The following is a 22644-nucleotide window of genomic DNA, read 5'->3' on the forward strand; positions in this document are numbered from 1 at the left end:
AATTTGAGGTTTAACAAGCTACATTTGCTAATTTTAATCTTGTGTATGTTTGTAAAGCTTAATCGTTGACTTCTTAAAAATATTTTTGGTGATGGATGTGTAATACTGTAATATTTAGGATGAGGATTTCTAGGAAGTCAACATTTTTAGGCAGTATTTACATTCCTGCGATGAAGCCTGTTCAGTGTTGAAAGCAGCTTAGCCTGTAACCTTTAGTTCTGTTTACAGTGAAAGGTTAAAAACCGTGTCTGAGGAAGCTGTTACTGTGAAGAATGCTTAAAAAAAAAAAGCTACCCAACTGACTGTCCAAGGGTTAATAGCCACGTGTTAATGTTTCCAGAGTTTGTCCTCTTGGTTAAATTAAAAAAAAAACATTTAATATGAGCTCACTAATAGTTTAATTTTATTGCAGCACAATCCTACTTCCCATGCACTAATTTGTTCTAAACCGCTTTGGTTTTGCAGTTGGAAAAGAATTTTGTCCAACTATATATTTTCTCAATAATGCATTCATGTTCAATAAAATGTCTGCCTATACTGTAGGGATGGCTAGCATCTCCATTGTCTTTATGTGGACTTGGCACACAATTTCATGGCAGACTTGCTTCAGCTGTGGCCTGTTTGACCTTCATGAGCCAACACGCACGCACGCACCCGGGGAGAGTGAGTGTGAGTAAGTGTGTACGGGTCTCTAGGGACTGAGGTAATTTATGCTCGATCAGATATGCTGTACCATATCACCTTTGAACCTGAGCACTAGGCATTATGGTCTTTTTGTACTTGATCTAGTTGATGTCTTTAGAAGGCTGTCTTCTTCAGTAGGCTCTTTATGTCAAATGTTCACTTCAGCATTCGCCTCGCTCCCAAAAACAACATTCTTGTTATCCTTTTCAACAGTTGAGCTGAAAAGTAGAACACTGCCTATTTTTAGCATGTGCTGTCAGGCCTCGTTGGCGCAGTAGGCAGCGCGTCAGTCTCATAATCTGAAGGTCGTGAGTTCGAGCCTCACACGGGGCAGGTTTTTTTTGTTGTTTTTTTTCTTCCCTCTCGTTCTTCGTGTTTGTTTGGTCTTTGCATAATCCTTGAGGACGCACTCCTGCCGCAATTCCTGAAAAAATCCAGACACCACTTTGTGATCTTTTCAGTTTAGAGAAAGAAAGAGATGACGTCTTAGAGATGTTCTGGACTGTGCCTTTTTCCATCCCCGTTACAGTTCTCCTTTTGAAAATGATACTTCCCCCTAGTGTAGTACAAAATAAACACTTGGTTTGATTTCGTTTTGTAAAAGACAATAAATGTGTTGAAATGAGCTGACCTAGAGAAAGCGTTCGTTCTGCAGCGGTACTGCCACAGGGACTTCCTGCTGTCGTCAACACAAAATGCCATAAATCAAAGAAAAATTAGAAATGGATTTTCTCCTCTCTCTTCCTTTTCTGTTTTGGGAACAGAAGCCCCTGTTTGCAAGCTGTGTGTGTGTGTGTGTGTGTGTGTGTGTGTGTGTGTGTGTGTGTGTGTGTGTGTGTGTGCATGGAAAAGCCTAGAATAAACTGATTCACTGATGTGTGTTTTGCAAATATATGTTCTGCAAGAGTATATTAACATGCAGTAATTAATCTCACACTTTAACTGAACAATCTTGCGATATGGGAAAATGCTCAGCTCTGTGAAAAGGAATGCAGGTTTCTCTCAATACTGACTTTATTTTAGTAAAGTTGTTTAATGATGCTGTGAGGACGCCCTGCTTGACATTATTTTCTATCTTGACGTTGACACAGCTAATCAACTCTGGGGGGAGTGTGGGTCAACATTATGTATATGCATGGTATGTATAGGACGAACTGTATGCAAGTGGGTCTGGGTGGGGAAAAAAAATGTCAAATCCAGTCCGGCATTTTAGCTTATTACAGTGTGATACCATGACTCATTATTAGCTCATCTGTCCAACAGGCGATGAGTTTATGCCATCGTGTTGCCTGGTGTCCATTGTCCACATTTCATGAAAATCGCTTCTCTCAATTCTTCACTGATTTTTATTCTTTCTGGCATAAAGGTAAGGGTACCTAGGGTGCATATAACTTGTACCTAGATTTGCTTCATTACAAATCATAATGAAGTTATGGACTAATTAAGCCTTAATGAGCAGTTCAACAAAAATTGCTTCTTCCTCGCTGTTTGATTCTTTCTGGCAAATAGGTTGGTATTCCTAGGGTGTATATAGCTTGTAACATTTATTGCACAAGGTGGCCCGCTTTAGATCGTTCCTTCTGGACTAGACAGGGCCCCAAGTGAGCTACGCCCTCATTAACGGCCTTGTTAAATCAGATATAATGACTGTTTGTTTATAAAGTTGTGTTCCAGATATTTGGTGGTTCTGTAGGATTCTTTTTATGCCATAACCATGATGTGGAATTCTCTGATATTCTATTAGTGACGATTCCATAGAATTCCAGAAAGTTCTTTTCATGACATCACATTGGAATTGTGACCTTTGTTTCGAATTCAGTCATGGTCTCTTTGTTCTATTTCTGACTTCACACTAGAATTCTGTAGAATTACCTTTATGACTGTGAAATTCTATTAGTGACAGTTTTAGAATTCTGTGGAATTCATTTTCTGACATCACATTGGAATTTTGTGAGAATATAATGCTGGAATTCTGTGCAGTTATCCTTGACATAATGACGATGGAATTCCGAGGAAATCTGTTTGACGTTAACACTGGTATGCTTTTTATGCTTAAACGGTGCAATTCTATGAGGTTCTTATAATGAGGTGGAATTCTCTTAATGAAGTCATAATGGGGTTTATAGTAATGCTGGATATGATGGTGTCTCAAATCAAATCTAAAAATGTAGAGCCTAGTTAACAGTTCTTGAGCGATACTTTAAATACTTTGGCTTGAGGTTTGCAGGAAAAATAATATTAAACCGTGTTTCTCAGGTCTTTTGCTAGAGGAAACACATTTAGTCTGTTTCCTGGATTCAGGCAGCAAAATACCCAGAGCTGAAAGACACTTTTTTTTTTTTTAAATTAATATAAAGGAGTTTTGCTTCAGGCTTGAGAGGAGCTGCCATTTGGATATGGAGCCATTTGAATTTAGCTGTGTGTGTGTGTGAGAGAGAAACAGAGGAAGTGACTGTGTTAATTTGAGAATAAGTGCTTTGATATGGACTGTTGGCGCATGGGATCTGAGAAGACTACACACAAACGCGCGCATACCCCACAGTGGATGTATTCAAAAAGGCTGAATTGGTGTAAAGCATCGACTTCCAAAGAAGCTTTTGGTACTGATTCCTGAAATGAATTCTGAGCTTTAGAGACTATAAAACGCCAACACAAATTCAGCTTCATGAAGAATCGAATGGCTCCAACTAAATGTCTAATGCTGAGACCTGATTGTCTGCACTCTATTTTTAGGTTCTCCAGTAGAGCGGTATCATGAAAGTCGAAGGTCTTCAGCCCACCATTCAGTGACTCTGGTGTTTTATTGTGAAATAATGATTCATTATAATCAACTACAAGAACATGTTTTAATGAACATGAACGTGTTTTTTTTTTTTTTTTAGAAGATTCCATAGAATTCATGCCTTTTTTTTTTTTAAATTATAAAGACTTCCTTACGAACACACAATTGTTCATATATGAAACACGATCCAAGAATGAACCAATGTTTCAGCCAAGTTCAGTCTGTCACCAATATTTTTATATTACATCAGATCCATCTAGAGATAATGATGACGTTTCACTTGGAATGTGGTGAGATTCTGTTTTATGACATCAGAAGAATTCAGTGAAATTCTTATCACTTCAGTAGAATTGTACTGAATTCCTCTGAGGTCATGAAGAGAATTTCGCCAAAATTCCAAATTAAATTCTTTGTTATAGCAGTAGAATTTGAATGACCTCAGTAGAATTTAGTAAATATTATACTCATGACATGAGTAAAATTCTCTGTGACCCAACAATGGAATTCACGAAAATTCATGTCCTGATTTAACAATGGAATTTTAATAAAAACTATATTTATGGCATCAATTGATTGCAGTGATTCTCTTTATGTAACATGAACAGTATATAATTTAATAAGAATTATATTTGCTATCAGTATAATTCAGTAAAAATCTCTTTTTGAGCCAAAAATGGAATTCAGTGATTGGTTTCATTTTCTTTGGTTAATCCAAGAAGTAGTCTTCAAACTGCCGATAAGCAATCAGCTGATAGCTTTTGTCCCCTCATAAACAAAATCCAAGGGAACGTGTTACTCATCGTTCTTTTAATTAGAGAAGGTACTTGCATGGAGACTGTAACTGACTTATTAAAACACCAAAATATTCTTATGTGAATCAGTTAGGAGGAATCACATTAACCAGGGTGTAACTTTGTCGTCCTTTTTTCTTATTGGTTATTGATTTTCTCTTATTTGGAAATAAACCATTTTTAAAAATATATTAGGCAGTACAGGTCCTAGGACAATATCTGTTGGGTGTGGGTGGGTGGGAGCTGCATGTGAGAGCTGATTTAGGGTGCAATAAGTAACGTCTTTGTGTTATCTTCAGTACTAGGAGTGTGGAAACTGAAGGAGCTGGCAGTAGTGCAGACCATGTGTTCATATTCAAATTGCTTCCTCACACACACTTGCACACTCACTGTGTGTCCTCTCTCTCTCACTCACTCACTCACTCACTCACACACACACACACACACACACACACACACACACACACCGTTTCCAAGCCCAAACCAGAACAGAGGGATGAACATGAGTAAATGCAGAAAATGGGATACAGTCCCAAATTCAAAATGTGTGTGTGTGTGTGTGTGAGAGAGAGAGAGAAGGCCTGAAAAAGAATAATCGTTGGGTATCAAAACAGGTTCTGACTTGTAAATGCCAGTAACAACAACCCTTGTAAACACTTAAAGATGCACCAACACACCCACACACACTCCTTTCCCACCTCTGCTCCATCAAACCCCATTATGTCCTCCCCTCTCCAGCTCTTCTGTGTTCCTAAGCATGGAACAAGATCTGATTTCTAGCATTTATATATGATGAAATGAAGCCTGGTGGGCTTGTGTTGTTCTGAGTGCTATTTTCACTATTAAAATCTTTAACTCTATTTGGGTGGCATTAGCTTTACATGACAGCTGGGGTGAATATATCCTTTATAGGTGCTCCCTTGTGATTTATTATTAGTTGTTGTTTGTGGGTGGGTTTTTTTAATTTAAGTTGTACATTTACAATTCCTTCATGTTTTTTGGCCAGATACTCTGTTGCTGCTTGATGTTGTAAAGTTGGTTGAAAAACACCCAGGGTTTTCATTAGTAACCGATTGCCGATTGAGATCATCAGTTGTAATGACGTCTGAATCTGTTGTTTTTTTGGCCAAATGCAATTTTCAGGTAATTGTTTGAACTTTTTCGTCAGACTAACTTGATAAGGAACGCCATTACTTGCGTGCCGTTTGGTTGCTGAGGTTGTGTACGTGTGACTAGATAAAAGGTGGGAACCGATTGGCTAAACCTTCTTGCATTGTCCAATCATTTAGCGCGTATTATAGCAGATCACGTGGTTCCCACATGGTAAGATGGCAACCCTGTCCTGTATGGTATAGCATGATGGCGGGCGACCGCAAAAAAATGAAAGCGAATGCTGTTTGATTTTGGCTTTGCAGAAAAAACTGGTAAGTCTCGCGGAAAATGCCCAGCAGTGTTCTCCACGGGTGCTTTTAAAGTGGCGCACCGCTACGTTATAATTCTGGCCTGCCGCCCTTCCCTTAGCCAAAAAAAAGGAACTTCATCAGTATGCACCAAATAAATCGTAAAGTATTCACTTTTATTATAATTTTGTAACTACTTAACACAGACCAGTAAACAAATGCATATGGGGCTACCTGGAGTGACCAAAATAACTAGCCAGCTGCTAAATAACTTGACAGGTGTTTGTAGTTTTATTGTGCAACGGTTACGCTTATCTATCATTTCTGACCATATCGGTACACAGTTACAATAATCATATAACGGCGTACACACACAAGTTAAGTTCAGGTCTTTTATTTTACGTATCTGTGATTGTGTAGGCGAGAGCTGCATTTTCCTGTTGCTTCACTGTGGTTGTTTACTGCAGGACTTCTGGGTTCCTGGGTCAAAGGACCTGAACTACAGAGCTGGGGTGGCTTTGTATTGCCAGTCTCAGGCACGTACACCAGCATGTGCATTGATTTGGAGTGGTTTCACCCAATTAACATTGTGTATTGTGTAAAAAAAAAAAAAGTATGCATTTATTGTAACTGGGTATTTTGTTTATGCATGGAGTGTTAATTTATTTTTCGCGCACAGGAAAATAAAAACTGGAGAGGAGAATTCGGCCAATAGTCGAACCTCAGATCCAGGAGGAACAATGTGGTTTTCGTCCTGGTCGTGGAACACTGGACCAGCTCTATGCCCTTCATAGGGTGCTTGAGGGTTCATGGGAGTTCGTCCAACCAGTCCACATGTGCTTTGTGGATCTGGAGAAGGCATTTGACCGTGTCCCTCATGGTATCCTATGGGGGGTGCTTTGGGAGTATGGGGTTCGGGGCTCTTTGCTAAGGGCTGTCCGGTCCCTGTACGAACGGAGCAGGAGTCTGGTTCGCATTGCCGGCAGCAAGTCAGACCTGTTCCCAGTGCATGTTGGACTCCGGCAGGGCTGTCCTTTGTCACTGGTTCTGTTCATAATTTTTATGGACAGAATTTCTAGGTGCAGCCAGGGGCTGGAGGGAATCCTGTTTGGGAACCACAGGATTTCATTTCTGCTTTTTGCAGATGATGTCCTGTTGGCTTCTTCAAACCAGGACCTTCAGCATGCACTGGGGCGGTTTGTAGTCGAGTGTGAAGCGGCTGGGATGAGAATCAGCACCTCCAAGGCCATGGTTCTCGACTGGAAAAGGGTGGCTTGCCCTCTTCAGGTTGGTGGAGAAGTCCTGCCTCAAGTGGAGGAGTTTAAGTATCTCGGGATCTTGTTCACGAGTGAGGGAAGGATGGAGCGTGAGATCAACAGGCAGATTGGTGCAGCCTCCACCGTGATGCGGTCGCTTTACTGGTCCATCGTGGTGAAGAAGGAGCGGAGTCAAAAGGCGAAGCTCTTGATTTACCGGTCAATCTATGTTCCGACTCTCACCTATGGTCATGAACTTTGGTTAATGACCGAAAGAACAAGATCGCGGATACAAGCGGCTGAAATGAGTTTCCTTCGCAGGGTGGCTGGGCACTCCCTTAGAGATGGGGTGAGAAGCACAGTCACTCGGGAGGAGCTTGGAGTAGAGCCGCTGCTCCTCCACATCGAGAGGAATCAGCTGAGGTGGCTCGGGCATCTCTTTCGGATGCCTCCCTGGGGAGGTGTTCCAGGCATGTCCCCCCCGGGAGGAGGCCCCGGGGAAGACCCAGGACACGCTGGAGGGATTATGTCTCTCGGCTGGCCTGGGAACACCTCTGTGTTCTTCCTGAGGAGCTGGCCGAGGTGTCTGGGGAGAGGGAAGTTTGGGCTTCCATGCTCAGACTGCTGCCTCTGCGACCCAGCCCCGGATAAGCAGAAGAAAATGAGATGAGGGGGAAAAAAATAATATAATTCAGGGATGTATAACAGGCGCATCAGTCTCAACTGAAATGTCAAATGAGTCTCACATTGACTATAGAGATCTTGCAGTCACGTGACCGGAAAGTACACAACCGCCATCTTGTTGGTCAAAAACACCGCTGAATACTGCTGCACTCGTGTACAGAATGGATCAATTTCAACCGACGGACTACACGGCTCATTTTTCTAATGAACAGATAACTAGATATGTCTAAAATAAACGATCTACAGATTAGTGACCCTTATGGCTTACCGGATGGAGTTTTCATGATCGGATTTTGAACTGCCAGCGGAATACCCAGACATGTATAATTACCTCATTAACTTTCCCTCGCTGTTCAGTGGTGAAGCACTGTGTGCTTATAAATCTCTGGACAGTTATCTTTATAGAAATTCAGGATTTGTCAGCGACTCAGATGTGGCATCTTGTAAACAAGAATCCTCATTGGACGGGTAAGTCACTTAAGTATTGAGTATAGCACTGACCAGCCGATTATAGAATAAGGTAATTCCAGCTGTAATTCCAAATCGTCCGTCTTGTTTACATGGATCTGGCATTGGAGAGGTAGAGGCTTAGCAGTGGAGATTTGAGTGGCTGTTTTCTGAGCTTAGTCAACAGGCCGGCTCTGCCTGCAGCCTCGCTTTGCTTCCGCTTCCGGCACCGCCTCCTTCGCTTTGCCTCTGATGATAATCCACGGAGACCCTGCTGGTCTCGCTATCTCGTCCGAAATGTTGTGCATGCGATGGAAATCGCTACAAAGCGTCATTTTCTGCTGGAAACCAATGTCCAGTAAGTCCATACGGTTGTAGTGGATATTGAAGTCCGATACAGACGAACAACACGCAAAAATACACACAAAAAACATAAACGTGCACAGGTAGGGAGAGCTTGTAGCCGCAGCCGTTGTAGTAGAATTGTATATAGTAGGGTTTTCCAGAAGAAAAGGTAGAAGTAAAAGCAGAAGTAGAACCAGAAGTAGAAGGTCGAATATGGCGTTTGACCGACAAGATGGCGTCTGTCACAATCTGGATCGGCTGTGACGTCACATGCAAGTGCTCCATAAAGATATGTACAGTAAGTGTGTTAAAATCATTTTACAAAAAATGAATCATGATTTTAGCATTTCCTATCCATTTATTGGCCAGTTTCACTATCAAAGCCCAAAGTCAGTCAGCTTCAGGGGGACTTTGTCCCCCTGGGGCCCCACCCCCTCTGCCCACTTTTATTTTTGAAAAGTGGAGAACCCTGCCCAGTTTACATTTTAAAGGTTATTGCTGTTTTGCATGTTTGTCGTTCTGCATTCGATTTCTTCGTTCTGCAAGCATTTGTGCTGTTCTGATTTCCCAAATCTTGATTGGGCTTTGTGGCATATGAACTGTAATTGCCATGAGATCCAGGAATGACTGTTGAATTTCTATTTCAGATGGACCATGGAGAGCTAACGATTGGCTGTTAGAAATTGCAAAATTCGTTTTTAGGCTTAATCTGTTACTTTTCACATTTCATCTGTTTTCCATACTAATGAAAACCCTGAAAAATTTTTTTTTACTTTATTGTACATACAAAGTGTGTCCTAAAAGTAACAAGTTTTGCCAGGCAAAACAAACCTCACCTGGTAGCACTTATAATGAAAATGAGGAAGATATCGCGAAAAAACAATTTTGACCTTTTTGGTGACCTTGATTTTGACCGTGTGTGTGTGTGTGTGTGTGTGTGTGTGTGAACATACTTGGCCAGTAAACATGGCTTTGATTCTGTCTTCCCCTGCGACATCATGTGTGTCAGCCTCGGCTCGGAGGTTTCAGTTTCGAAAACTGTAAGAATAGAATAATATAAAGTACAGACAGTGGAAGCTCCGTGGAACGCACTTTCCCTCTGTAATAAGCATAAACATGTTTGAAAGAGATTTTAGTCCATTTATTTATAATTTATAGTAATAAATCAACAGAGCGGGGAAATTTTTATCAATGGGGTTTAAAAGTAGGCATGGCCAAACCCCTTTCCTTTTTGTATGTAAACGAACCAAGAAACCATCCAATTTTCAGCGGTGTATGCAAATGAGGCAGGGAGTGATCCAATCAGCATTTTGTGGGCGGGGTCTTTCCAAGGCAGCACTCCTGCAGATCGAGCGCTGCTTTTTTTTTTTTTTTTTTTTTTTTTTTTAACCCCCCCTTCCTTAAACCTTTTTTTTTTTTATCAAATTTTGGAGGTTCTATTTGAGACCAATGCCCATCAATCCTGAAAGTTTCATGAAGATTGGTCCAGCTGTTTTCCCGTAACATCTTTTACAGAAAAACAAACCTGAACAAAAACAATACCCCCCTGGTGGACTCCGTTCCGGGCGAGGTAATGATGATGAATGTAACAATTTCCATAAGGATGCTTACTTGAGTCACTCCCCTTTTCAGTGGTTGAATGCTGTTCAACAACAGTCATTACACCCTGTGTAGTGGTAGGGGATATTTAATAATTCACTGAAGACGAGTTGAATATCCGCGAATAATAACTGAGACAAAGTCGAGGTTATTATTCACTGAACCTGAGGCGGATAATTGTTTTAGTATAATACACAGGTGATTTTATTTTAGAAAAAAATTATTTCAAACTTCAAAATTTTCAAGTAAATGTAATAACGGTGCAGCAAAGACTTCACTTATCTATGCCGAGTCACATAATACTTTTTTGTTTTGAAATCGATTAAAATAAATCACAATTCCACCTTACCTTCTGAATAGTTTTAGATGAAGCTTCGTAGCATCTTTAGTGCTTTTAGGAACAGCATTTTCTTTTATTTGTAATTCTTCCTCACTTGTGATGACAGTGATTGGCCGCCATTTTGCCGAGTCATTTGAGGTAATTATTGAGAAATAGTCCAAGTCTTTCGACCAGTCAGCATGTGCGATTTCCTATGATCACCTCCGTATTTACTAGTGCATCTCAAAAAATTAGAATACCATGAAAAAGTTCCTTTTTTTCATAATTTAATTCAAAAAGGTAAACTTTCATATATTCTATATTCATTACATGTAAAATGAAATATTTAAAGCCTTTTTTGTTTTAATTTTGATGATTATGGCTTATAGCTCATGAACATCAGAAATCCAGTATCTCAAATGATTAGAATATTCCCCAAGATCAATCAAAAAAAGGACTTACAATACAGAAATGTCCAACTTCTGAAAAGTATATTCATTTATACACTCAATACTTGGTTGGGGCTCTTTTACCATGAATTACTGTATCAATGCGGTGTGGCATGGAGATGATCAGTCTGTGGCACTGCTGAGGTGTTACTGAAGCCCAGGTTGCTTTGATAGTGGCCTTCAGCGTATCTGTATTTTTGGGTCGGGTGTTTCTCATCTTCCTCTTGACAATACCCCATAGATTCTCTATGGGGTTCAGGTCAGGCAAGTTGGCTGGCTAATCAAACACAGTAATATCATGGTCAGCAAACCATTTGGTAGTAGTTTTGGCAGTGTGGGTAGGTGCTAAGTCCTGCTGGAAAAGGAAATCAGCATCTCCAAAAAGCTCGTCAGCAGATGGAAGCATGAAGTGCTCTAAAATCTCTTGGTAGATGGCTGTGTTGACTTTGGACGTGATAAAATACAGTGGACCAACACCAGCAGATGACATGGCACCCCAAATCATCACAGACTGTGGAAACTTCACACTAGGCTTCAAACACCTTGGGTTCTGTGCCTCTCCACTCTTCCTCCAGACTCTAGAACTGTGATTTCCAAATTAAATGCAAAATGTACTTTCATCTGAAAAGAGGACTTTGGACCACTGAGCAACAGTCCATTTCTTTCTCTCCTTAGCCCAGATAAGACACTTCTGACATTGTCTCTGGCTCAGGAGTAGCTTGATATTAGGAATGCGAAAGTTGTATCCCCTTTCTTGAAGATGTCTGTTCGTGATGGGTCTTGATACACTGACACCAGCCTCAGTCCACTCCTTGTGAAGCTCTCCCAAGTTCTTGAATCAACTTTTCTTGATAGTCCTCTCAAGACTGCGGCCATCCCTGTTGCTTGTGCACCTTTTCCAGCCACCCTTTTCAGCAATGACCTTTTGTGGCTTACCCTCCTTGTGGAGGGCATCAGTGATCATCTTCTGGACAACAGTCAAGTCAGCAGTCTTCCCCATGATTGTGGTTGTGTGTATTGAACTAGACCGAGAGATACACTGTGTTCATACTGTTTTACTCAAACTCGAAATGAAATATTCTAATATTTTGAGATTTTTTTTTTTTGTTTTTGTACTGTATGCCATACTGATTAAAATTAAAATAGAAAAATGCTTGAAACATTTTAGTTTGTGTAATGAGTATAACATTTTCACTTTCTTGAATAACTGATGGAAAATTGAACATTTGCACAATATTCTAATTTTTTTGAGATGCACTAGTATATGAAATGTATATACAGTGCTCAGCGTAAAGGAGTCCACCCCCTTTGAAAAGTAACATTTTAATATCTCAATGAAACACAATTTCCAAAATGTTGAAAAGACAAAGTTTAATATAACAGCTGTTTAACTTATAACGTGAAAGTAAGGTTAATAATATAAACCTGGATTACACATTTTTCAGTTTTACTCAAATTAGGGTGGTGCAAAAATGAGTACACCCCACAACATAAACTACTACATCTAGTACTTTGTATGGCCTCCATGATTTTTAATGACAGCACCAAGTCTTCTAGGCATGGAATGAACAAGTTGGTGACATTTTGCAACATCAATCTTTTTCCATTCTTCAACAATGACCTCTTTTAGTGGCTGGATGGAGAGTGATGCTCACCTTGTCTCTTCAGAATTCCCCAAAGAAAATAATCTCTTTACACCACAAGGGTGAAGGCTACAAGATCAGCAAAGCTTTTACTTATCAGTCAGAATACTATAGCAAAAGTGGTACAAAAATTTAAGAAAGATGGAACTGCAACCATCTCACAGAGATGTCCAGGTCGTCCACGGAAGTTAACACCTCGACAGGAGCGTCTTCTGATGAGAAGGGTTGAAGAAAATCGGCAAGCAAGTTCACTGCAGTTATATAAAGAAGTAGAAAGCCAAACTGGGGTGACTATTTCCCGTGCCACAATACGGCATACACTGCAGAGGAATGGCATACATGGATGCCGTCCACGAAAGAAGCCTCTCCTAAAGCCCAGGCACAAAAAAGCCCGCCTAGAGTTTGCCAGGGCCCATGCTGACAAAGATGAAGACTACTGGGACTCTATACTCTGGAGGGATGAGGCCAAGATAAATGTTTTTGGAACTGATGGCTTCAAAACTGTATCGTGTTGCAAAGGTGAGGAATACAAAGAAAAATGCATGGTGCCTACAGTGAAACATGGTGGTGGCAGTGTCCTTATGTGGGGCTGCATGAGTGCTGCTGGTGTCGGGGAGCTGCATTTCATTGATGGCATTATGAATTCAGATGTATTGCTCTATACTGAAAGAGAAGATGCTACCATCACTCTGTGCCCTTGGTCGTTGTGCACTTTTCCAACATGATGATCCTAAACACACATCTAAGGCCACTGTTGGATTTCTGAAGAAGAACAGGGTGAAAAGTGATTCAGTGGCCAAGTATGTCTCCTGATCTGAACCCAATCGAACACCTACGGGGAATTCTGAAGAGGCAAGTTGAGCATCACTCTCCATCCAGCATCCAGTCACTAAAAGAGGTCATTGTTGAAGAATGGAAAAAGATTGATGTTGCAAAATGTCGCCAACTTGTTTATTCCATGCCTAGAAGACTTGGTGCTGTCATTAAAAATCATGGAGCCCATACAAAGTACTAGATGTAGTAGTTTTTGTTGTGGGGTGTACTCATTTTTGCACCATCCGAATTTGAGTAAAACTGAAAAATGTGTAATCCAAGTTTATATTATTAACCTTACTTTCACGTTATAAGTTAAAAAGATGTTATATTAAACTTTGTCTTTTCAACATTTTGGAAATTGTGTTCATTGAGATATTAAAATGTTACTTTTCAAAGGGGGTGAACTCCTTTACGCTAAGCACTGTATGACTGAACACAACCGTTTGGGATCTGGCCTCACGGTGTTGGATTAAATGTTATGAGAATATTTGTTTGTTTATTTTTAAAACATGGACACAAACTTCACCTTCTGGGATTTCCCGAGTCAAGTCAAAGTCCCTTCCACGCCAGGGTCTGGTCTTCCCAGGCAGTCTCCTATCCCAGTACTAACCACCTCTTTGAAGCAATGTGGGTGTCGTGCCAATCTGTTTCCATAGCCCTTGGCCTCTCGCTTATTCATCTAGGGTTACAGTGGGGGGGCTAGTCCTCTGGTAACTGTGAGTTTGACTTCCCTACTCACATTTGTATTGCAGCGTGCCTTGCCAGGTGGAAGTAGGTACCATTTTTATGATGGTCTTTAGTATGACCTGACCGCGAGTAGAACTCACGAGCTCCTGGTCGAGAGGCGGACACACTAACCACTAGACCAACTCGCGGTCAAAAACGAAGAAGACTAGACACAAATTTATTGGGGTACAAAGTTTATAGGCTAATTAATATTCAAATGCCAAAATATTTTAAGTGAATACAGTTGGAATGCAAGTTCAGGGTTTCCCATACTTACACTACGTTCAGACTGCAACCTGAAACGACCCATATCCGATTTGTGAAATCCGATATTTATTTATTTATTTATTTATTTTTTGTTAGGCCGTTCACATTATCAATTATATGAGACTTGTATGCGATCTCCAATATGAACGCAAAACGACCCAAAAGTGTCCCGCATGCGCAAATTGACACGTAATAAGCACATCTACGTAATACGTAAACAAAAAAAAAAGTGCACTCTTCAAGTTTGCAAGTAAAGCATGGAGATGAGGCGAGACCTGGCGATGTGGTTTTTGTGGCGGCGGCGGAACTCGCACAATAATCTGATTAATGTGGGCAGCAGACTAATGAGACCGAAGGTGTCAAATTACTGGAAATTTCCAGAACAATCTTGTCTTGTAATACAGGACGATTTAACATCCAGGTCCCTACCAAATCCACCATTAGCTTGATCAATTCTATAAAAGTCTCTTTAAATTCTGAAAACTGTACAAATGTTGTTTTCCACCAAAGAGGCGGGATTAGCCAACGCAGAATAGTGACGTTTGTCTCTTGTTGATGACGTGTAGGTCACATGAATGCGACCTGTCCGGTCAGACTGCAGTCGCATGTGAAAATAACGGATATGCATCGGAATTAGGACCACATATCCAAGCGGCCTGGGTCGCATGTGAAAAAATCGGATCTGTGTCATTCAGATTGTCAATAACAAATCGGATACAGGTCGCATATGGGCAAAAAAATCGGATATGGGTCGTTTCAGGGTGCAGTCTGAACGTAGTCATAGACCATTGTGTGGCGCAGCACCACACAATGGATTCCTATCTCCACACAATCAGACTCGTGATTTTGAAGAAAAAAAAATTCCGTTGCGTATTGTTCCGTTCATTCATAGTGCTCGTTCACGCGCGTGCGCGCACACCCACACACAGAGAGAGAGACGGAGAGGTGTGTACACAGGCCTGCCGTTGCGCATATACCTGGACTGCAAGTAGGCCTGTTAGGCTAATTAAAAATAACACAGCCTTCCTGATTCGCCTTCCGACCCCTTATTTTAAAAGGTAGCCTACGTCATGCTGGTAATGAGCTTTATCATAGCCTTCTTGGCTTACAGGAAACTGACATCCCTGAGTCAGGCTATAAACCAATTTTGATGCATATAGTAGCAGCTAGATGCGAGGAACCGGCCTTATTGCATTATCCTGTTTATCCCGCTTCAGCATTCATGCAAGTTATTAATAATGGCTTGACATTCACAATAAATAAGGATTTCCCACTAGCCTAATTTTATTATTATTTTGTTGTTACATTATGCTATTTATTTCATTTTAGTATTGGTTGAGAAGTGTTGAGTTCAATATTTTAAAATAAAAACCTCCAGCTTGTTTTTTGCAATTTATTCCTTGAATGTCAACTAAAGATTGATTGATTGATTGATTGATTGATTGATTGATTGATTGATTGATTGATTGATTGATTGATTGATTGATTGATTGATTGATTGATTGATTGATTGATTGATTGATTGATTCCAAAAAGGCAAAAAACTAAGGTAAAAACTAAACTTTAACTTCAATTTTGGTAAGTAATTTTCATAAATTTAAAAGACAGGTTTTCCACCAACATCAAGCCCAGGAAACTAATGGCCTGCCCTGTAATGTAAAGTTGGGTCAAGGAATGAAACCAGGCAGGGTTCTGGTAAAAATTGTTTTCGCTGTCTTCTCTTAAAGAACTTAAAAGAATTTAGATTGAACTGAATAATCTCAAATGCTTCTTGTAGCTTTAAAATAGTCCCAGCAGGTGACTCTGAAGAAAAATACTGTGTTTGAACACCGCCCACTGTAAACACTTTGCATACACCCCAATGACCGACTCCACCGACCGCCACGACACCACTGCGCACGATTCCCTCATCGGCACAGTGGAGCACCACAAATTGCTACCTGAACACTGAAGCTTTAAAAGAATTTGAGAGCCATAGTCCTATTAGGCATGTTTGCAATTCTAGCTTAAGTTTGCCTCTTGCTTTGGAAAACATTTTCATCTTTTCTGACAGGAGCTTATTGAGTCTGACCTGAATCACAAACTGTTTCAGTATTCTAACTTTTGTGCACTGTGTATTGATTTCTTTTATCCATCCTCAAGCCTGATCTGCCAATGTTTCATTAGCTTTGTCCATTATATTGACCTGTGTTTTTCAGTAGGCTATGACCTGAACCCCCCCCCCCCCCCCCCCCTTTTTATTTCATTTTTTTAAAACCTATATGAATATTGTACACTGACTGACTTTTTTTTTTTTTTTTTTTTTTTTAGTCCTGAGTCTGATCTACATGTGGTTTAGTTTGTTGGCGTTTTCCCAGTGTATGGATTCTGTGTGCTAGGTGTTTGTGGCTCAGTATGCTAGCTGAATGTAGGTTGAAAGTATGAACTCTGTAGTAATCTGAATTTGATTATCCTTGAGGAACTTTCTAGAATAATTTCTCCAGTTGGGTTGGTTGATTGGCAGCCTAGAAAAAAAAGTATATATAAATTATTTTATTAAAAAAAAAAAAAAAGCTTTTAGCATGATTTGAGCAGGAAGTAGGTGTGAAACTAGCTGTCATTTGTTCCAGGAACCAACACTAAACATAGTCAGAAACTGAATAAATCTCTCTCTATCAAATCTCATGTCTCTCTTCCTGTCAGTTTGTTCCATTTACTCTTCTAGTTTTGGCCCCAGATGGTATTGAATGGAGGGCATTATGTTGAGCTAGACAGGCAATTTGCAGGCTAAACACATCTGTCGTTTGGTTTTATTTTAGCCAGGACTGATTCTTCCCCACTGATAGGACGAGAAGATGGATATAAGGATGGAAGGATGGAAATTAATGTCCGTATCAGACCTCATCTGGACGTAATCCATGCATATGCTGATATTCACCATATCCTTATGTTATGGGAGGACTGTTGTGGTTGTGAAATGAGGAATCCAGAACCAACCCATCCATCCATTATCTGTAGCTGCTTATCCTGTGCAGGGTTGCAGGCAAGCTGGAGCCTATCCCAGCTGACTATGGGCGAGAGGCAGGGTACACCTTGGACAAGTCACCAGGTCATCACAAGGCTAACACATAGACACAAACAACCATTCACACTGGAATCCAGAACCATCTTGTGCTTTTTCACCACTGTTGATGTAGTTCCATCATGAAATTGCTGATCTGGGATCAAGACCCCGTGAAGACTGGTGTCCCGTCATCACCATGGCAACGCCACGAGTTATTTTTGAGTAATTTTCATCAAGTCTGAAAAATACTTTTGATTTGGCTGCTGAAACAAAGTGAACATCCTGCAGGAAAGCATTTGTCCTATTGATGGGAGGTCTTGGGCCCAAGATGGCAAAATTAAACTGTGGTCTCTAAAGCTGCTTTTACACAGGGAGTGGGAATAAGTTGCACCCACTTGCCTTCGTGTTTACATGCTCACTTTTTATTGGTAGTGAACTGGAGGTTGGACAGATAAACACCAAATTGTGCATGTACAAATCAGTGATCAGAAGCTTGTTTTGAACTTGCTTTATTGTCCTCTCGTTGCTTGTTTCTGTTTAAACTTTTGGTGGTTCGGCGGTAAATTGGCTCCTTGCAGCCTGATTTCTCCAAATCTAACTGGCTGTCTACATGAAACCACAAATGGATAGGGGTAAGAACAACTTCTTTTAATCCAGTTATCATTGGATTGGATTGGGAATCACTTGACTCCATTGTTTTAAAGGTGGAGAAATTTGACAAGGAAAAGCACTCGAGAAGAATGGACCATTAAATTTGCCACAAAGCAAATTTGGTCAGTTCTTCTCAAACACAAATGATCCGGATAAACACTACAGTACAAGCATAAGCCCTCCTACTTGCCACTGATTGTTAGACGGTAAGCAAGAACAAGTTGCACCACCTCGTAAAGTGGAGCAAGTTGGGCCCACCAGTGTCAAGTTGTTCTGGAACAAATGTTTAAACTGGCAGTTGATCCGGGACAACTTGTTTTAGGAACAACTTGTTCTGGCGCAAGTGCCCATATAAAAGCAGCTCAAGTTGTAAAGGATGGTGTTAGAGTTTAAAAATATGTGGTGTCTAACTTCACATGTCTTGAAGGATGTACATGCTAGCTTTCACCCTTTCTGGTTGGTAGCTGCTATAATAAGAAGGGAGAGGATAGGAATTGTCAAATGACCAAATTGAGAAAGTAAGTAAAAAGGAACTGAATATCAAAGGCCTAGAGAAGAAATGATCAGTTTACTGGTGAATGGGAGATACAATGATGATAAAACATCCTTTACGCTAATAACTTTCTTTTGTCCTGTGTGCTGTATAGACCAACCAGGTTTCATGAAAAATTAATACAAATTCAAACAATGATCTAATTGAGTTGCATGTTAATCCTGAGACACCAGTAAGATGCTGATCTTTTCTGCTCCTCGGACCTGCCTGATCCATCCTGATGCCCTCAGTCTAGCTGGAGTCTCATCACTTTGTTCCTGTGGAGGACGGCCCCATATGGACAGCCGAAAGTCGCACTTGGAAGATGCTCTGGACGCTTTTTCATTTATGTCTGAAGACTATGATTGTCATGAACAGTTTTGCACTCAAGTTTCCAATCAACGAGCAGTTGATAACTTCAACAAAACAGACGTCATGTTAAAACTATATGATTTTCCTGTTTTCACAGTTCTACTTTGATTCTAGGACACAGTTTTAGAAGAGTTATTTATAATCACGTGATCTGTTATCACCCAAATGAGGATGGGTTCCCTTTTGAGTCTGGTTCCTCTCGACGTTTCTTCCTTGTGTTGTCTGAGAGGGATTTTCCTTGCCACTTTTGCCACTGGCTTGCTCATTGCGGATAAATTAGGGATAAAAATTAGCTCATGTTTAAAGCCTTTAATTTTCTGTAAAGCTGTTTTGCGACAATGTCTATTGTTAAAAGCGCTATACAAATAAACTTGACTATATAATTGGGCTTTGCAAGAAAATATAAATTTACCCCATTCATAATTACTACCTTAACCTTCATAACTTTATGTATGAGGGGTACAAATTGTAAAATCCTTCAGTCTTTATAGTAGCAAACTTTGCATTCACAGACACTGTTGAAATGAACCTCATCAGCAAATCACATTTCTAAGAAAAAGCACAACTTTTTATTCATCACACACTTAAGAAATTCCTCTCTGCGTTTAACCCATCTGAAGCAGTGAACACACACACACACACACACACACACACACACACACGCGTGCACATACACGTGAGCAATGAGCACGCACACATACCCAGAACAGTGGGCGGCCATGCTAACAGTGCCTGGGGAGCAGTTGGGAGTTAGGTGTCTCACTCAAGGACACCTCAGCCCAAGGCCGTCCCATATTAGCCTAACCTGCATGTCTTTGGACTGCGGGGGAAACTGGAGCACCCGGAGGAAACCCATACAGACACGCGGAGAACATACAAACTCCACACAGAAAGGCCTTCGCCGGCTGCTGGGCTCGAACCCAGAACCTTCTTGCTGTGAGGTGACCGTGCTAACCACTACACCACCGTCCCACCCATTTACATAATCGGTACACACTTAATACTTGGCTCATGGTAATTATATTGCCATTGTAGCTCTGTTGGAATTTTGTCCAAACAGTAACTATGAAGCCAATGCTGTGATGTCATTTTGTCATAAAGCCTTTCATTTTGCAGGTTAGATATTCAGGTGTCCTTTTCCACTGGCTGGTTCTGTAAATAGTTTGTTGGTTTTCTGACCCACTGCATTGGTGGAAAACTCAAGTTCGAGAAGCTTTATGGTGAGTGATGGCAGATTAATTGTGAGAATAGTTAAAGGAAAATTCCAGGATTTTTTTTTTTTTTTAAACCCCATTTGTATATCTCTCTTGGTCCAAGCATTTATTAGTGACAAAAATGATTGATTAAAGTCAGTCCCATATTGAGTTAGAACGCTATAACTGACAACTGCAAAGCAGCTATACGATATAATCCCACGGGGCAATCCTGTGTGTCAAACTAAACCGCTTGTTTTCTCCACTGACAGGATCATAATGTTGTTAAGTGTCTGACAACTTAGAAATTATCCCTACTGAGATGCACCGATATCTATTTACCTCAAAAACTGTAAAGAAACTGGCAAAAATTTTCTACACTTATTTGTTTTACCTTTCTCTTCTTCCGGTCTCTGATGCAATGCCCCATTCAGTATCTGTAGTCGATTATCACATGGAGGCTGTTTTCCGATCTTTACAAGAAGAGAAGTTGTGCAGAATTTGTGGAGAACTCCTATATTTCTAAAGTAATGACCTCTTTTTTTTTTTTTCCTTTTTTTCTCTTATGTTTGTATGGTTTGATGTTCTTTATTTGAATGTTTTATCTGCTGGTTGTGGTGTAGGTCCAGACCCAGTTTTGGGTGTTGGTTTCCTCAGGGTTTGGTCTGCTATGAGGTGGTGCCTGTTTTGCTCACTATGGACTGCAGTGAGCTCATTGCTGTCTCTAACATCGTGGTTGTGCAGAACTTTGTTCAGCGGTGCTTCTGTGCTAGCTTTGTGGATCTGTGGCACGGTGTTCTGAGCGACATTGCCTGGTGGCATTGCGGTGGCTTTGCAGGCAGTTGGAGGACATACCTTCATGTGTCTTTTTGGCGGGATTGTGGGCAGCTACACCACTGAAGTTGCATCCAGGCCCTCTTTTGCCCCCCCCCCCCCCCGTTTTTGTAATTGTAACATGACCTTGGGTGTGAGAAAGGTGCTATATAACTTTATCAATGGCTGAATATTTACCTGATTTTATAACAATATGGATGCGACATTTGAATTTGGTGGCCATCCCTAAATATTTGTGCCAGAGTATACAGATAAATAGCTCTGAGTTACTGAAGAGGGGATGATCACTTTTTGCACCCTTCATTCAATCCTCGCTAGACTCTAAATGTGTCAGATGTGCATAAAAATGTCAAGTCGTATAAATACGCAAGAATAACTTGACTTTTGCAACATTTTTATGCAACAATATCACCCAGATAATGTAAGCTTACTGATATTAGCTATTCTGTAATCATGAATGGCAACAACTGGAAATGAATATATTTATAATTCTATAATCGTTCATGGCTCAGTAGATCATTTGTACATAGAGGTACTACTGGCTTATTGAGTGAGGGCTTTTTGACCTTTTCCTGCCATGCTTTTGCATGTACTGATGTAAGGTCAACAAAATTACTTTACATTTATTTCAATATTACCTCCACTACGTCTGCAGCAGGTCTCTTCGCTCTTGGGGAAAAGCAGTTTTCTTCAAGAAATTGTGTTTTGGTGGAGGATTTCTTTTCCTGTCTGACTGGCAGTAGTTATCCCGGTCAAAAAACCATCACTCACTGCAAACACGATGGTCTGTAAAGCACCTCGTACGGACATGAGTGTTTACACCCATCCTAGCACAACTAACCACGATTTCAGTGGGTCTCTGTCCCCCTAAGTGCAGTCACTCATTTTGTTGCAACAACTTGAAAAGGCACAAACATGAATTTTTTAAAATGTATTTATTTTATTTTTCCTTTTTAGAGCACAGTAAGGCACAGTGCTATGGTCCGACTCACGTTTACACGGTTTGTCTTCTGGCAACAAGCCGACTTAAATGGCTATTTGGTGGGAATTAAGGATTTACTCGGCTTTTACTTTACAGTCTTGGGCAGCTTCTTTTTTTGGGGGGCTCACTGATTTTCTCACTTCCCTAGTGGTGTTTTTTTTTAACTCTTTATTTTTATTATTATTATTATTATTATTATTTTCCTCCCCCTCTCTCACTGTTTCTAATCGGTCATACTTTTCAACTCGTGGTGTTCTCGGCACCATTTTGGAAAATGACTGGTTTGATCGGACCATGAAAGTAGACCTTTAATTAAATTTGATTCAGTGTGTGAGCAAAGAAGCTGACTGTATGAATACCATGTGGAGTGTGTGTATGTGCTTCAGAGAGAGATATTAAAATTAAGGATGTCTGCGTTTTCACTTTAATCCAGTCTCTTTGTCCTCTTGCTAAAATGCTGAAACTTTATAGCAGTTGGCAGCTTCGGTCATTTTTCTACATTCAACGTTGTTGTGGTGGGGTTTTTATGAAAACCAAGAAGAAAAATGTTCATTAATGACCACAACAAAACTAAACGACAACTAGTTAATTCACCCTTCTACTCTCAATATACAGACATGCATAACATATATTTTTTTTTTTTATCAACAAACGGACAGTAATGTCAGCTAGAGCTAACAAATCTGATGTGACTATGAAAGTAAGTTACTTTTTTATGTGTGTGTGTGTGTGTTATCAGGCCTGTAGCACCTTTTCTCCTTCCTTTAATTACATTTTCACTCTGATGATCAATCAGATGTCGCCATGGCAACATAAGGACCCCCGTGGG

At 40.4% G+C, this 22644-nt stretch overlaps 1 protein-coding gene and 1 non-coding gene across 7 annotated transcripts in view; both read left to right on the forward strand.

The window, feature by feature from the left end:
* Positions 1–22644, forward strand: part of lrch2 (leucine-rich repeats and calponin homology (CH) domain containing 2) — a 170656-nt gene that overhangs the window by 12231 nt on the left and 135781 nt on the right. The gene's annotated exons all lie outside the window — the stretch shown is intronic.
* Positions 945–1017, forward strand: trnam-cau (transfer RNA methionine (anticodon CAU)). The gene has a single exon. It is a non-coding gene; the product is annotated as a tRNA-Met (tRNA).

This window comes from Neoarius graeffei, chromosome 28 (genome assembly GCF_027579695.1).
Source record: "Neoarius graeffei isolate fNeoGra1 chromosome 28, fNeoGra1.pri, whole genome shotgun sequence".
Lineage (NCBI taxonomy): Eukaryota > Metazoa > Chordata > Actinopteri > Siluriformes > Ariidae > Neoarius > Neoarius graeffei.